Raw genomic sequence first — 13913 nt, forward strand, 5'->3', positions numbered from 1 at the left:
CACACACACAACTTGGTAAAATATAGACAGACATCTATACATATAAGTTCATTTCATCCATTATACTTACTGATTAAAAACATAAAACTACACCCCCTTTGTTTCTTTGAATTTTTTATTAAAAAATCATTGCTTTGCTGGTCTTTCTTCCTCTCTTAATTATTACATTGCAATACTTACACAATCCTAATGAAATGCTACCCTTCTCTTCTATTGAAAGATATGGCTTAAACTAGACTTAAAATTCTCAATGAATTGCCCATTTTTGCCCTTTACCCCCGAAATGTCATAGGAAGACATGGTCGTCCCAGCATCATCAACAGATTGTTTGATTTTATGTTGGGGATTCCATAGTCTTTTTTTCTTTCTTTTTATTTATTCTATGCATCTTTTACATCATGTATCTTGATCCCTTCTATTTCTCTGTCCCTTCCTGTCTGCCCTCTGACCCTGCATCTCCCCCCCAAAAAAAAATAAAACAAAATATGATAAAAGGGGAGGAATAAAAAAATCTCATCATGGAAGCTGCAGTGTAACACAATGAGTCACACAGGGACTTATACATCCCTTTGCCCATGTATCTTTACTTGCAAGTGTTCATTGCAAAGGGTCAATGGTCTGGTTTGAGACCTCTGGATTCTACTATTGATGTTGGGCCCTCACTGGGACTCTTCTTGGATATCCTGTTGCCCTGTGTTGTGGAGATCCTAGAGCTCTTGATCTGTGGGTCAGGTTCCTTCTCATGCTCCAGTAGGTCATAAATGGGGTGGAGTCATATCCCTGGTTCTGGGCCTGGGCAGCTACAGGGCTGGTCCACCCACCGGTTCTCCCCTGTCCTCACCACCAAGGGTGAGCTCCCCTGCATTGCCCCAGCTAATTCTCCTCTTGTTGCAAAGACTGAGGGGTGGGGCCAGTTCTCCTGCTTTCCAGCCCTCGGGGTCAGCTCTCCCATACCTAGCCATCAGGGCCAGCTCTATTGTATTGCCCTGGTGAAGTAACTCACTGGTGAGGGAGCAGGGACAGCCATCCTGCTTTTATGGCCCCAAGTCAGCTCCTCCACCTATCTCAGACATTGATGGGCAGGGGGTGGGGAAGAGGGCATCTCTCCTCTGCCCCTGCTGCCTGCCACATATCAGATAAGTATTGGGGACAGGATCTCCCTTGCTCATATCGGGAGTGGTCATCCTCACCGCCAACTGACCACCACTGCCTTGGTGAGGGGCAAGGCCCACTCTCCTGAAGACTGCAGCTGATAAGGAGGAGGGTCAGCTCTCTCATCTATTGCAGGAGGCAAGGGGGTGAGGGTAAGGGGGGCATCTCTCCCCTCCCATATGGCTGCATGACAGAACATGCATGCTTACAACTTTGGGATTGGTTCATCCACAACTCCTCCAACAGGGTTGGCTCTACTGTGTTACCCAAGTGAGGTCCAGGGCATGTGCTCCCAAGTGTTGTAGCTGGGGGTGGGAGGAGGTTGGGACCCCTACTCTTATGACCACAGGACCAGCTCTCCCACCTGCCTCAGGCATTGATGGGAGGCTTCTCTTCTCAGTCCATACCTTTTTTATGAATCACATATTGGCATTTTGATGCTTGATGCTTGTCTGCCCACATGTATATTGCTCATGACAATTCCCATTTTGTTGTTATTCTCTCAAAGAATCCTTTTTTTTTGTTTGTTTGTTTGTTTTACTGCGAACCCTTTGAAGAAATCATTCACTCTGTAGTTACTTATTTCTTCCTTGGACTTCAGGGGGTCAAGTAGTTTTCCGACACTCTATTGCCACCTTAATCAATAAATAAGAAAAGTGAAAATCAAAGTTCAAACTTGGGACTGGAGAGATGCCTCGGTAGTTAGGAGCACTAGCTGATCTACCAGAGAACCAGGTTCAATTCGCAGCCCTCACATGATGGCTCACAACCATCTGTAACTCTAGTCCCAGAGATCTGATGTCCTCTTCTGGTTTCTCGAGGACATTGCATGCACATAGTGCACAGACATACATGCAGTCAAAACACCCACACACGATAGATAGATAGATAGATAGATAGATAGATAGATAGATAGATAGATAGATGGATGGATAGATTGATAGGTAGGTAGATAGGTAGGTAGATAGATAGGTAGATAGATAGATAGATAGATAGATAGATAGATAGATAGATAGATAGATGATAGATAGATAGATAGATAGATAGATAGATAGATAATAGATAACTTGCTCACTTACTCACTCATGGGGCCAGATAATTGGCTCAGTAGTAAAGAGCACTTGCTGTTCTTCCCAGGGGATCCAAGTTCTGTCCTCAGCACCCGTGTGGGTGGTTCAAAATTACCTAAAACTCCTACTCCAGGGGATCTGGGGTTCCCTTCTGACCTCTGGAGGCGCACGCACATGCATAGCAAAGACTCACACAGACTCTAAATGTAATTTAAAAATTTTAAATCTAAAAGAAAAAAAAACTAAGCTTGTAACTTGCAATTATAAAGTAAAGTGACTTTGAAATAACATTTAAAAAGACTGGGTATGTTACCAGTAATCAGAAGTGCTGTCTGCATTGGGAGTTTCTAGGTTCTTGGCCTCTTATTCAGAAATGAAATAAAAGCCCACACAAATTCCACAGTAGTGAGTAAACTTTATTTAAAGAAATAAAAAAGGATCAGAATATATGATAGAGGAGCAGCCAGTAGCATTAGTGAAATACTTGTGGGTCCCAATTACTGCTTGGAACATTCTTTTATGAGGTTCAAGAGAAGAGGTAATTTATTTACTAAAGGGGACTTCACTATTTTTGCTCCGTAATACATCTTATTTTAATCATAGGCATGCCCAATTATGCATAGGCGTAAGACGGTAAATAGAAAAGCCATTTGAGTACTCACATTTATCCTATTCAGCATGTATCCCCAATTTGTGTGGGCTCAATCAGTCTTTCCATTCTGGCTGTATTGAGTTTCAGCCTATGTGAATTGATACTTCTGTTTCTAAAAAGGAGGGGAAGACCCCCTTCTACCATTTCCTAGTTCTTCTAATTTCTGAAGGCGTCTAAAAGCAATGACCCCCAGGGGTAGTGAATACACCTACCATTCAGAGTGTTCCTTCCAGATGCCATTTTTACCTTTAGAGAAATGGCAGGTTTTAGATCAGGTGCAAGGAATGTATGCAGCAAATTTAAGATGGCGGGAAGAAACCAATGAGAAAGTTTGAAATAAGGAGTCTGCCTGAAGGGGACCCCAAGACCAAATGTGACTGTTTAATCAGCTTAAAAAAAGCAAGTCTTTCCTCACTAAAAGATTCTCCAATGAATGAAAACTTAGAAAATAAAATTCTAGAACTAACTTTTAGTTTATCATCAAAGAGGATAATGGATTATAATTTCATATTTATTTATCTATTTATTTTGAAACAAGGTCTCCTGTAGCTCAGACTGGTCTCAAACGTCTAACTTTCCTGTCGTCTTCACTTCCCTGGTGCTGACAGACAATACAGACATGTACCAACATACCCAGTTGGATTAATTATAACACTTTAAATAAATAAATATCCAGGAATCCATACTAATTTTGAAAATAAAATATTGTCTATTCACTAGAATAGTGTTTCTAGCAGAGTGTGTTTATTTGGTTATTTCAAACAGACTGTGCACACATACACACATGCACACACACACACACACACACACACACACACACACAGCCTAACATGGCCAAAGCCCTTTATCTGTTAACAAATGGGAGAAGGCATATGAACTAGGTTTGGCTTCCAAGATTCTAACCAAGGAAAATTGCCAGAAAAACAACCTTGCAATTGATTTTCAGAAAGGCATTGAACATGCAAAGTAGGCCCAAAGAATAAATAGAAACACTCATCAAACTCTGATGCTGCCTGGTGCTGTTTATTATTGTAATTTATTCATATAAATTCAAACCAAGAAAGAGCTACTGAACACTACTATGGGTAAATTGTGATTATCATAAGATTGTACCTTCCCAATCATTTCTACTGAACCAAAAAAAAAATTGGTTTTTCAAGGGCCTTGTGTACATTGAAACTTATGTAACAACCTTGTTAAATATTTCTCAAACAATTTTATAATTCAGAGTTTCCGGGTTTGTTTCCATTGCAGATCCAGGGTCCCCTTTTGTCAATGTCCATCAAATGAATGAGTTTGTTCCCTACTCATGCACCATGATGTCCAGCACATGTTGGAGCACTTCAGTATGACGTTTTCACTTCTCTAAAATATTGCGTACCTGTCTTAATTATTCTTCTATAATAGTGATAAGGCATCACATTGTGACCAAGGCAACTTATAGAAGGAAGTGTTTAATTGGGATTTACAGTTCCAGAGAGATAGGAGGTCTATGGCCAACATGGCTCAGTGATAACAGCAGGCAGGCAGGTGTGGTGCTGAGGCAGCAGCTGAGAGTTCACATCCTGATCCACAAACAGGAAGTAGAGAAAGAGTACCACACACCATCTCCTACAAGGCCGTAGCCCCTAATCATTACCAAACAGACACCAACTAGGAATCAAGTATACAAATGCCTGAGACTGACAGAGATATCTCTTTCAAACGGCTACCCTATCCCAATTTAAACATTCTAGCTTTATTGTTTGAAACTCTTTCTAAAGCAGACTAATCATCACTTACTAAAATCATCATTTCTCCCCACTCTAGGCTCTCTGTTTCTTCCACATTGCTGTTGCTACTAGCAACAAAGAAGAAATGCCTGGCAGGTACTCTTCACCTTCCCCCAACCAACTCTTGCCCCAACACTCAGTCCCTGCTATCAGAGACAAAGTTCTTGTGAACTTTAGCAGCTGGGATTCTTCTAGGTGATTACGTTGACCAGCACTGTAGGTCCAAATAAGTCAAAGTTATCCCAAAGTTCAGTTATCCTAACATTTTGTGCTTACATTTTCATTCTTCACAGAGTCTTTCAGTTTGTCAGCATTTACTTTTTTCAGGGTGACTCAAATAGCAAATGCTTGCATATTAATTCTAATTGCCATGAACAGCATACTGATTTTAGTGTAAGAACATTCAGTTTTCAGACATGTTCAGGAATAATATTTTTTCAAGACATCAGTGGTACTGTGCATCCTTGTTTAGGTACTATTGGGGTCACGTGAACAATCATTTGTATTGATCACAGGACCCATTACATCCTTATTTTCTAAAAAAAAAACACACAAGAAAAACTACAGTCTAATACATGTAAGATTTTTTTCTTCTATCAACTTTCGACCTGAAACTTTGACTTAATTTTTGCTTATTTATCTATTTCACATTCCTCAAAATCTACATTGTCTTAGTTGGCTTTCTGTTGCAATGAAGTGGGGGTCGGGGAGACTCAACGGAAACAACATGGGGAGAAAGAAGTTGTTTCTCCTTACATCATCAAGTATCTCAAAGGAAGCCAATACAGGAATTCAAAGCAGGAACTTGAAGTAGGAACCATGGAGGAACACTGTTGCTTTACTGGCTTGTTCAGTGACCCTTTTGATATAGCGTAGGTTTACCTGTCATGGGGATGGCGCCACCCATAGTGTGTTAAACCCTCTTATGGCAATCAGCAATTAAGAAAACACTGGAGAGGTTGTGGAGAAAGGGGTACCCTCATCCATTGCTGGTGGGAATGCAAACTTGTGCAACCACTTTGGAAAGCAGTGTGGCGGTTTCTCAGGAAATTCGGGATCAACCTACCCCTGGACCCAGCAATGCCACTCTTGGGAATATACCCAAGAGAGGCCCGATCATATGACAGGGGCATTTGTTCAACTATGTTCATAGCAGCATTATTTGTAATAGCCAGAACCTGGAAACAACCTAGATGTCCTTCAATGGAAGAATGGATGAAGAAAGTGTGGAATATATACACATTAGAATACTACTCAGCGGTAAAAAACAATGACTTCTCGAATTTTGCATGCAAATGGATGGAAATAGAACACACTATCCTGAGTGAGGTAACCCAGACCCAAAAAGATGAACTTGGGATGTACTCACTCATAATTGGTTTCTAGAGATAAATAAAGGTCAGTGAGTCTATAATTTGATCTCCTAAAGAAGCTAAATAAGAAGGTGATCCCAAAGAAAAACATATAGCTATCCTCCTGATTATGGGAAGTAGACAAGATTGCCGGGCAAAAAATGGGATCTTGGGGGGGGGGGGGAGGGAGGTAAGGGGAGATGGGGAGAGAAAAGTGAGAAGGGGAGGTTGGGGGGAACTTGGGAAACGGGATGTTTGGGATAAAGGAAGGTCGGATAGGGGAGCAGGGAAGCACACATCTTAATTAAGGGAGCCATCTTAGGGTTGGCAAGAGATTTGGTGCTCCCAGGTGCCCAGGGCGATGTCCCCAGTTAGTTCCTGGGGCAGCTGAGGACAGAGAACCTGAAATGACCCTATCCTATAGCCATACTGATTAATATCTTGCATATCACCATAGAACCTTCATCTGGAGATGGATGGAGATAGAGACAGAGACCCACACTGGAGCACCGGACTGAGCTCCCAATGTCCCAAGGAGGAGCAGAAGGAGGGAAAATATGAGCAAAGAAGTCAGGACCACGAGGGGTGCACCCACCCACGGAGACAGTGGGGCTGATCTATTGTGAGCTCACCAAGGCCAGCTGGACTGCGACTGAAAAAGCATGGGATAAAACCGGACTCTCTGAATATGGCGGACAATGAGGGCTGCTGAGAAGCCAAGGACAATGCCACTGGGTTTTGATCCTACTTCATGTTCTGGCTTTGTGGGAGCCTAGCCAGTTTGGATGTCCACCTTCCTAGACCAGGATGGAGCGGGGAGGACTTTGGACTTTCCACAGGGCAGGGAACCCTGACTGCCCCTCAGACTGGAGAGGGAGGGGGAGAGGAGTGGGGAGGAGGGGGAGAGGAGAGGGAGGAGGGGGGAAAAGGGAGACAGGGAGGGAAATGGGAGGCGGGGAGGAGGCGGAAATCTTTTTTTTTTCAATAAAAAAATTATATTTAAAAAAAAAGAAAAAGAAAACACCTCACAGACGTGCGCATGGGCTATTGTGATGGAGACAATTTATCAACCTAAGTTCCCTCCTTCTAAGTGACTCTAGTTTGTGTCATGTTGACAAAGACTAACTATGACATCCACCTACCTCCTAAAACAAAAAACAATATTTCATACAGATGAAATGCAAATCCCAATGCTTAAAGAGCAAGGATCACATCTAGGCATTGTGGGACATATATTTAATCCCAGTGCTTGGGAGGTGGAGGCAGGAAGATCTTGAATTCAAAGCCAGCCTGTATAAAACCGAACCAAAAAAAGAGAGAAAAAAATTCTTATGATATATAACTGAATGCATTAAAGAGCTGTATTTTTTCCTCCTAAAATATTGCCTATTACTTTCTTTTTAATGGAAAAGTCTAAGTTCTTTTTTCCCTTTCAAATATCTGCCAAAAAAGACATTTAATACTTAACTTTAAACTTGACTATAAATCATTTTATATGAGAATTTCACTCAAGGACAGACGACTTTTTTTTTTTAAGTGCACCAACCATTTTGATGTGTCTGATGGGCTTCTGATAAGAAAAGAATGCCTAAAGGGAAAAAAAAACATCAGTTTTCTAAATTTATTCAAGCAAATGTTTTCACAGCTATGCACTTTAACCATGATGTCATCTATTTTAAACATGTTTTCATTTTATGTAATCAAAACAGAATTAACATCTCAGCATCAAATCATGGCTATACATCACATCGACATTCAGTCAAATAGTAAATACCAGAAAACTTTCAAAAGTTTAAAAAAAAATCTGAATAATACTGGGAAGATCAAGGACCTTAGAAACTGTCAAACTAGTAAATAAAACTTTGTTAGAGTTATTTGTGGGTTAGTACTGGGGATCCAACCCACAGCCTATCCAACCTCATAAAACTTTAATAAGCTGAAGTGAGGCAAAATTATCCCAGCTGAGAAATCTGTGGATGCTTGCTTATGTTCTCCTATCTGCAGCCCCAAAAGACAGAATACAGCCGTGAATATTAGCACAGATTCTGAGAGCTGCGTGCTTGATTTTTTTTTTTAAAATGAATATCACTGATTGGGGGTGAAGAGCAGTGTGGAAGTCTTAACTCGAATGTGCATAGCAAGAATGCCTACGAGAGAAAATTGTTGACAAAAACCATTCATTCGGGATGCAGAGATGTATCCTGCTGTGAATAATTGCTTGATGACTCAGAATTTTCTAAAACGTAATTTCAAGGCAATTTTAGGGAAACAGTAATTTTTGTGAAACATAAAACAAGTTCCTTTTTCTAATTTTTTAAAAAAATGTAAATCTATGCCCTAAATTGAAACCACTGTCTCTGCATTTCAGGCAGATCCTTAGTTTGTGAGACAAACAAACAAAAATCACCGGAAGAATTCAATATAAGAATATCAGTCTTAAAAAGAAAATCATGGAGGGCTGACAAGATAAGGTTTTACAGGTAAAAGGACTTGTAAGCTGTATGACCTGAGCTGGATCCCCAGATCCCACTGTAGAAGAATAAATCGACACCTGGAGGTTGTCTCCAACCTCCACATACACATTGGGGAAAATATATATCCACACACATCATAGCCACACCCATCCACATGTATACATACCCACATAAATAATAAACAGATAAATAAAATCAGGCTCGGAGAACTCTAAAATCAGAAATGGAGGAAGTTCTGGGAAGCCTGAACAGATCACAGCAGAAGAAACACAGGAATCAGCATGCTACAGATCCCATCAACAACAAAGGACCCCAACCACCTCTCACATCTAACAAGAGAGAGTGCCCAATTGGCTAAGACTTGGGCAGATGCCCAGTTCACTCACTTACCTCACTGGCTCTCCTCGGACAGAAAAATCTATGATGCTGGCTCCCTTTTTAGTAAAATGAAGATACTATTGCCTTCCAAGGTAATACAAGATGTAGCATTTCTCTACCCACTGTGGAGTGCTCTGTTGGAGGCAAAGTGTTAGAGGCCGAAAAGCTAAGATAACTATAATAAAGAATACAGCTTCCTAGAGCGATAAAGAGAACAGAATCATCATTTTCTACTCTCTTGACATTAATCAGTATGTACACTGGGATGGGGTGTAAAAGTTACTCATTTACGGAGCTGATTTATAATTGAGATCTTGGGCTTCAATAAGATGACTAAATGATATTTTTAGTAAATTCTTAAGAGTTACTTTTGATAGGGAATTCTGCCCCCTTCAAATTTTTTAACTGGGAACTTATTTGAAGGTACTTACACATGGGATAGAGAGAAACCTGCAAATACTAGTTACCATAGTAAGTAACTGAAAATTAATTGAACCATATTGTTTGTCTTGCTTAACTAATATTTAAGCATTCAAACACCCAGGGGGAAAAGGCATTACTAAGCGATTCCCTTGGCATCCTCAAAATGTTTGCTTCCGAGAGACCTTTCTTGTAAGGGGCTTGGAGTGGCCCCTTTGGAGTTGGTACAGGACACACCCAGACACCAAATTCTCAGCACAAAGAAGATTTATTGCCCCAGAGAGGCAAGCAGGTGGGAGGGCTGCCTCTGGATCCAGCCAAGGCAGACAGCTGTTTTTTTTTTTTTTTTTTTTTTTTTGAGACAGGGTTTCTCTGTAGCTTTGGAGCCTATATTGGAACTAGCTCTTGTAGACCAGGCTGGCCTCGAACTCAGAGATCTGGTGCCTCTGCCTCCCAAGTGCTCGGATTAAAAGCGTGCGCCACCACTGCCTGGCCAGGAGTGGGTTTTTAAGGAGAAAAAGGGAGAGTCTGTGCTGGGGTGAGTTGGTAAATTCTGATTGGACAGGCTAGCCAACGTAGCCAAATTATGACTTTTGATTATTGAACCTTGGTGTTTTGTCTCAGGAATGAGTACAGGGGAAAAAAAAAAATAAGCCCCTGGACCTTGGGGCTAGCTTTAGGAATGTAACCTAACGGTTTTTAGCAAGGGATAGAGAAGGGTAAAGAACAAAACCTGTTGGCACCATTATTGCCATGCTCAGGCTAGTCAGAGAACCCTTTCCTTTCTCTTTATATCGTTCATCTTTTTAACTTCAACTTCCCTGTTGGTTTTGAATTGCAGTCCTTCAAACTATGAACAAAACTAGTGCATCACATTTTATTGCCTTTCTTAGTAATCATTTTAAAATGAGTGATAGACATACTGGATCCTTCTCTGAGCCAGTTTCAGACTCCAGAGAAGTCCTAGACCAAAGAGGAGACAGAACAGCCCTCATCTCGGAGAACTCCATGTCTAAAGTAGGAGACAGACACCTCATTACTTAATAGCAATTAATAAGAGTGGTACATGCAGGGAAAGCATTGAGAAAACGGGGACTGGGCAGGGGAAAATAAGCAGGGTCAGCGATGGCATCAATGTTGGGGAAAGAAGTGGACAAGGCAGAAAAAAAAAAGGATATAATAAAAGGCTATGTGACACTTGGTAGAACCTGGGTTTTGTGGAATCACTACCTGTTCGGTTTAGGCTTGGGGTTATTCTAAACACACTCACCTGCCTCAGCCTCTTTCTCTTTTGTCCTCACAGCTGCTGTAGAAGAAGTGGCAGGCAACCAACTGTGTATGCCTAAGAGTCTGAAACCCTCTTCACTTCCCCAAAGGAAGTTTACTAAGCACTCTTGGCTATCAGGGGCTACACTTGATGGGTATACATTAACCAAAGGAACCAATCAGTATTTTCTCCCTCCTCTTGCCATCCTGAAATCAGAAGCAATCTGACTGGGAGCATGAACTATGGTCTTCTCATTAACTATGTGGCCCAAGACAACTCCCCAAAAACACATAAGAAGGGAACCCTACTTTGCTTTGAGGGACTGAGCTTTCCTTAGAACCCCCTCTAGGCAGTCTTTCAAAGGCATCAAGAAGCTCCCTAATAAATCTCTGACCAGGCGGGGCGATGGTGGCACACGCCTTTAATCCCAGCACTCGGGAGGCAGAGGCAGGTGGATCTCTGTGAGCTTGAGACCAGCCTGGTCTACAAGAGCTAGTTCCAGGACAGGCTCCAAAGCCACAGAGAAACCCTGTCTCGAAAAACAAAAACAAAAAAAAAAATCTCTGACCCCAAAGAACTTCTGGCCTCGTGCCGCTCCTGAACTTCACAATTCTGAGACCTTTCACAACGGTGTTATGACTTGTTCCTCTTATCCCATTCCACCAGTTTGACCACAGGATCTCATAATAATATTGCAAAATTCTTAGACATAATTTCATACAGTGCAATGGTGAGTGGTTAAATACTCCCACATATCCCAGTCTGACCTTTTGTTGTGTGTGTGTGTGTGTGTGTGTGTGTGTGTGTGTGTGCTCAGGGCTGTATGCAAAACCCTTCTGGGCTTGCAGAAAAGTATTTCTGTTCTTGTAGCCTTTTGTACCCAGCAAGAACCAGGGGACTAACTGATTATCAAAGGTGATGAGGCCCAGTGCAGAGACAGACAGCCTGCCTTTGAGACTGCAAGCAGGGCACGGGAGTTGCTTTGCTCAAAATAAGTCTGTTTTTTTACTTCTTCACTTCAGCTTGATCTGGCTTACTGAATCAGTGGAGAAACCTGCCATTGAGGTACAGAAAACCTATTCATGAGACTCTGAGTTCAGATCCCCAGTAGCCACAGGAGAAGTCAGATATGGTCATGAGAGTCTCTAACCCCAGTGCTGGGGTGACTTAAAACAGGAATATTCTAGGGACTTGCTGGCCAGCCAGTCTAGCTGACTTGATGAACCTCAAGTTCACTCAGAGACCCTGTCTCAATGGACAAGATAGCAAGTAACTGAGGAAGACACCCCAAATCCACCTTGCCTCCTCATGCGTGTGCACATATTTCACATACACACACAGAGACACAGGGGGCGAGGGTTAGAGGGAGCTCATTTATATGACAAATTATAGTATATATGAGTATAATTGATTTAAACTTTGGGGTATATATAGTGGAGCCAACGTCCCTTTAAATGTGCCTTTACCAGTTGAGTGCCACCAGTGGAAGGTCAGTCACATGCTGTCACTTGCGGGAGGTTTAGGAAACTGCCTGGACTCGGCAGCTTTCTACTTGGCAGTGATTTTAAACATCCTGGAGACTATCTGGGAGGCCTGAGTCCCTTTCCTTCCTGATTGGTTGAGAAGATGGGCAGTTTGCCCCATTGTATATAAAATAAGAAAGGAGAGTCTAATGAGAGAATCGGCTATCCTTCCTGACTGCTAATTCTTGGAGTAGCAATGTTTTTTTACCTTGACCCCTGGAAGCATATTCAGTAGCCTGACATGAATTCTTCCAATAAATAATGTGGCACTTGATGCAATGTTTGTGTGTCTCTTGCTTTGGAACCTGAGACGCCAGGAAATAGCAATTTGTTCTTAGTCGACTTTGGTGCCATTGGTGAAGCAGGAACATCATTAGAAATGTTAGTAGATATAAAACTTTCCCTGGCAGTCTTGTCTCAACAAGTTGGTGCTTTGCTTAGTCTCTTCTGTGCTTACATGTACTTAAAGACAGTGAACCCCTGTGCCTCTCTGCCTGGAGGGCTATTCCCTATATCCTAAGAACTTGTACTTAGGACCACATACAAGTAAGATGAGGAGACCAGAGGGATGATGCTCTCAGAGACAGCGCTTAACTAACAAATGGCAGGAAGCTGGTATATAAAGTCCCACCTCCTTCGCCTTTGCAGAGAGATAACTAAGGAATGTGTTCTATAACCTCCTGGCCAGAGTTCTAGTTGCTCACAGTGACTGCAGATGCCCCCCTTGGTATCTGTAGAGAATTGATTTTAGGATATCCCCCAAATACAAACTCCAAAGACAACCAAGTTTCTTATAGAGAACTGTGTAATGTTGGCATCTAGCTCATATGCATCCTCCTGTATATTTAAATCACTTCTATATTCCTTCTGATCCTCAGAATGCATTGCAAACAGTTGTTGCCCTGGACTGCTCAGCGAATAAAAAGAAAAAAATTACATATCTATGTTGATAGGAGAGATGGAATTTCTTAAAAATATTTTTAACTCTGGATGGTTGAATTCATGGATACAGAATCCATGGATACAGAAGACTAACTCTACCTGTTTGAGAAAGAGCCACATTTGAACCGCTTTCCTCCCTCATCTTGCTTCCGTTCTTCTCTGCCAGTTCATCCTGTGATCCTCTTCCCAAACAAGTACTTGCTTTTTAAACTGTGTTTTCTTTCCAAGCAGCACTCAATCACACACACACACACCCTACACACACCATAAACATGCATACACAATGGTCAAATTAATAAGCCAACATTAACATTAGAATAATGTAATATTTAGGATTTTTCACAAATTTTCTTTGCTTAATGCTGAATCAGACAAAATAGAAACCAACCTTATAACCTAATGAAAGTGAATTAAATTGATGAGCCTTAAGCAAGACAAATCCTAGGCTTCTAGATGGATGACAGATTGAGCAAAGGGGTGGACAGGCAATCAGAGGAAAGGGTACCCCCAGGAAGGAGTCTATCTGAGCCTTGGCCTAGAGGTTGGAGTCAGGCAAACTTTAAACTGAATAAAGACAATTTCTAGCCTTCATCACTGATATTAGCTCCCTTTCCATCCTGAGACAAGGGTAGAAAGCTTGGGAGAAACAATTTATAATGATTTTGGCTCACGATTTCAGAGGTTTCAGTCCATGGTCAGTTGGCCCTTTGCTCTGTGTCTCTGTTGACATAATATATTGTGACCAGAAGTGTGAGGTGAAGGAAATCTGTTCACTTAATGGTAGCCAGGAAGGAAAGAAAAAGGGGAAGGGGATATGAACTTGACATCCCCTTCAGGATTATACCCCTGTTTTAATTCTTTTCTATTGATAGATAAAATACCATGGGCAAGATAACTTACAGAAGGGAGGG

This window comes from Alexandromys fortis, unplaced genomic scaffold (genome assembly GCF_014885135.2).
Source record: "Alexandromys fortis isolate MF-2015 unplaced genomic scaffold, M_Fortis_MF-2015_v1.1 scaffold_115, whole genome shotgun sequence".
NCBI classification, from domain to species: domain Eukaryota; kingdom Metazoa; phylum Chordata; class Mammalia; order Rodentia; family Cricetidae; genus Alexandromys; species Alexandromys fortis.